At 37.5% G+C, this 3,764-nt stretch overlaps 1 protein-coding gene and 1 pseudogene across 1 annotated transcript in view; one reads left to right on the top strand and one right to left on the bottom strand.

Moving 5' to 3' along the window:
* Window positions 1-3,764, bottom strand: part of CRY1 (cryptochrome circadian regulator 1) — a 95,743-nt gene that overhangs the window by 68,632 nt on the left and 23,347 nt on the right. The window lies entirely within an intron of this gene.
* Window positions 1-3,764, top strand: part of LOC103081251 (40S ribosomal protein S8-like) — a 39,988-nt pseudogene that overhangs the window by 24,373 nt on the left and 11,851 nt on the right.

The raw sequence follows: 3,764 nt of genomic DNA, 5'->3' as shown, positions 1-3,764 counted from the left end.
GTAGGGAAGATTCAAAAAGTATAAGCTAGTAAGTTTAATTATTCACTCCTGGAAAATAATAGAAAACAAAGCTTGTTCTAAAAACAAAAACAGAATTGCTGGTAACTTAACAGCAAGATAACAATCTCTTTTCACCTTCTGACAGGACTATTAGACTGACGGATATATGACAAAGTTAATGATGCTTTTTGTGGACAATATTGAAAATTCTGAACAGTTTGATAAGATTTTTAACTATGAATTGTATTCAATAAGGAACTGTTGAATTAGTTAATGTTAACCTGGAGCAAGGACTCTAATATGAAACCCTGTGAGGCTATCTGTCTGTACTCATATATCTCTTGACAATTTCGTCATTATTTTCAATTACACAAAAAAGGATTTTGAATGTAATAATCATGTTTTATATTAAGACACTATTGGAATAGACATGGCCTGGGGCTAGTGGTTTAATCTCACTGGACCTATTTCTCCATCTGACAAATAGACTAAATCAGTGACTTTTTTGATAGTGATCCATAGCAAGAAATATGATTGAGAACAACTAATCATGTATGCGTTTATGTGTAAAACTGAAAGTTTCATAAAATGGCTTACCCTTATAACATAGTGCCCTCTGATAGTTCTAATTCTATATCATTATTTTTAATGTCCATTACAACCTGCAAAATTGATTTCATAACCAAAAATGGGACATGAACACTTTAAGAACTCAGAAACTAAATCAATGCACCCCCACAAAAGCTGACAGCTAAATGCTTGAATTTGGGAAACAGTGACAAATGGATTGCTAATCTACTCTTTACCTGCATTTGGACTTAAAAGTGTATCTTCAAATTCTATTGCTGTACACAAACATACACATTTTCTGTTAATATATCCACTAGTATGTCATTAATTTCTTTCTCTAAACAAATGAACAAAATCATCAGATGCTAGGAAAGAGTCAAACTCGACTATTAAGCCATTTGTACTACAATTCAGTCTTTAGAAATCCTTTTATCTTATCCTCAACATTAAAAATCACTATTTTTGCCCCACCCAAGAAACTGTAACATGTCATTAAGATTCACTACTTAATAAATAAGCCACTGGCAGTCACAAAAATAACATTTTATTGGCATCAGTGTGTAAAGAAGTGTGATGATCAGTGTTATAAAGAAATGCACACAACTACTAAGACTAGAAACCCATATAACCACTGCAGGACTGCAGAATTTCTGCAGAGGAGGGAGGAATTATCAGGGATTGCCATTTTGGTCCCTCTAGGTTAGGAGAAAAGCCAAAAGGAAAAACTCAATGGTCATAACTACTTACAGCTATTTACTTCTATCAACAAAGTCTTAGCAAGCTAGAAGTAAAAGAGAAAAAAATTAAGATTCTGTAAATCTACAATAAAATCAGAGTGAACTGCTCCTCTCTAACTCGCCACTCCCATTTTCATCAACTATCAATACTGGGGCCCAAACCCACAGGAACCCTTATCATTTTTTTGCCTGGGGAGATACAAATACCCCTGGAGAACAACCATGGCAGACTTTAAATGTTGAAAACATAGCTCTAGGGCCCCAAATTGAGGAAGATTCACAATTCAAAACCTGAGCGTATGCCCCCATGAGAAAAGGGTATTTCCTAATCTAGATGGAAAGAACACTAGTATAGAACTTTAACACAGAGCAGAGTTCAGCTCTAAAGCAAAAGCTGTAGTCTAATCAAAACACACACACACACACACACACACACACACACACACACACACACCAATGCCACCAAGTAAAGAAAAGTAGATTAAATGCAATGCTTTAGCTCCTGGTTTACATGGAAAAACTGAAAAGGTCTCGATAGATAGGAAAGGAGTTAGGGAGAACACACACATACTATTACAAAACAGAGGGCTTCACAACAGTTCACGGGCTCTGCATGCTGAAACTACAAAACACATGAAAAAAATAAAAGACCTAAATAGATGGAGAGATATACTATGTTCATGGATTGAAAGATTCAATATTGTTAAGATGTCAATTTTTAGAAATTGAGCTATAGATTCAGTGCAATTTCAGTCAAAATTCCAGCAGGATTTTTTGTAAATATTGACAAATTAAGTGTAAAATTTACATGGAAAAGCAAAGGAACAAGAATAGATAAAAAATATTTTTTTGAAAAAGAAAAAATTTGGAGAATTCACACTACCTGATTTCAAAACAGTATGGTTTTTCATGAAAGGACAGATATATACATCAATGGAACAGAAGAGAGAGACCACAAATAAATTAATTTATATATGAGTACACACATACACACTGAATTTTGACAAAGATGTAAAAGCAATTCAATGGAGAAAGGATAATCTTATCAACAAGTGGTGCTGGAACCTCCTGAGATCCATATGCAACAAAATGAACCTTGACACATACCACCACCTCACACAAAAATTAACTAAAGGGCTTCCCTGGTGGCTCAGTGGTTGAGAGTCCGCCTGCCGATGCAGGGGACACAGGTTTGTGCCCCGGTCCAGGAAGATCCCACATGCTGCGGAGTGGCTGGGCCCGTGAGCCATGGCCACTGAGCCTGCGCGTCCGGAGCCTGTGCTCCGCGGCGGGAGAGGCCACAACAGTGAGAGGCCTGCATATCACAAAAAAACAAAACAAAACAAAACATCAAATCAATTTACCAAATGCTAGAGACAAAAATGATAAAATAGAAAAATGAGATTAAAAGATTGCAGAGCTACGTAAGAAGAATAAAAACTAATAATAGGCCCCCATTACAGGAGTATATTAGAAATAGAAAAGGGCAGAATCCACACAGTGTAACCAAATGACTAAAACACGTAGGAATTGTAGGAGATGACATGTAGATTACAACAATTTGAGAGAAAAACAATGATATGATTGAAACCACAAAGATAGGAAAGTCAAAGCCAATCCCACTTAATTAGTAAACTTTAAGTAGTGAACACAACACATGGAATAGAAAAAGTATTCAAAACTATGTTAGAAGAAAATGTCTCTGAAACAGGGAACTGAATCTGTCAAGTGTGAATGGATCACATCTCACTATTGAAGATTAAAAATTCAAATCAGGTTAAAAATACTCAGGTACATACTGTTTATAAGAGTCATACAAACAATAAAAGCAAAGATAGAGCAGACAAGTCAAAGTCAAAACAAAGAGAAAGCAGGAATCACATTAACATCACACAAGGCAAAAAAAAAAACAAAAATGCTCAACAAAAGAAAGAAGGAACTGTCTACAATAAGGATCAGCAAACTATGGCCCATGGGACAAATCTGACCCATGGCCTGTTTTTTTTTTTTTTTTTTTTGGCGGTTCGCGGGCCTTTCCCTGCTGTGGCCTCTCCCGTTGCGGAGCACAGGGTCCGGACGCGCAGGCTCAGCGGCCACGGCTCACGGGCCTAGCTGCTCAGCGGCATGTGGGATCCTCCCGGAACGGGACACGAACCCGTGTCCCCTGCATTGGCAGGCGGACTCTCAACCACTGTGCCACCAGGCAAGCCCATGGCCTGTTTTTATATTGGCTCACAAGCTAACAATGGCTTTTACATTTATAAAGGGTTATATTTTAAAAAAGAAGAAGACTATGAGACAGAGACTATCTGTGTGGGTCACAAAGACTAAAACATTTACCATCTAGCCTTTTAATCTGCTGACCCAAGGTACAATCTACACTAATGCATTGTTAAACTTACAGGGCTTCCCTGGTGGCACAGTGGTTGAGAGTCCGCCTGCCGATGCAGGGGACAC

This window comes from Lipotes vexillifer, unplaced genomic scaffold (genome assembly GCF_000442215.2).
Source record: "Lipotes vexillifer unplaced genomic scaffold, Lipotes_vexillifer_v1.1 scaffold1177, whole genome shotgun sequence".
NCBI classification, from domain to species: domain Eukaryota; kingdom Metazoa; phylum Chordata; class Mammalia; order Artiodactyla; family Lipotidae; genus Lipotes; species Lipotes vexillifer.
Note: the sequence above shows the minus strand (reverse complement) of the source record. Positions and strands in the feature narration are given on the sequence as shown.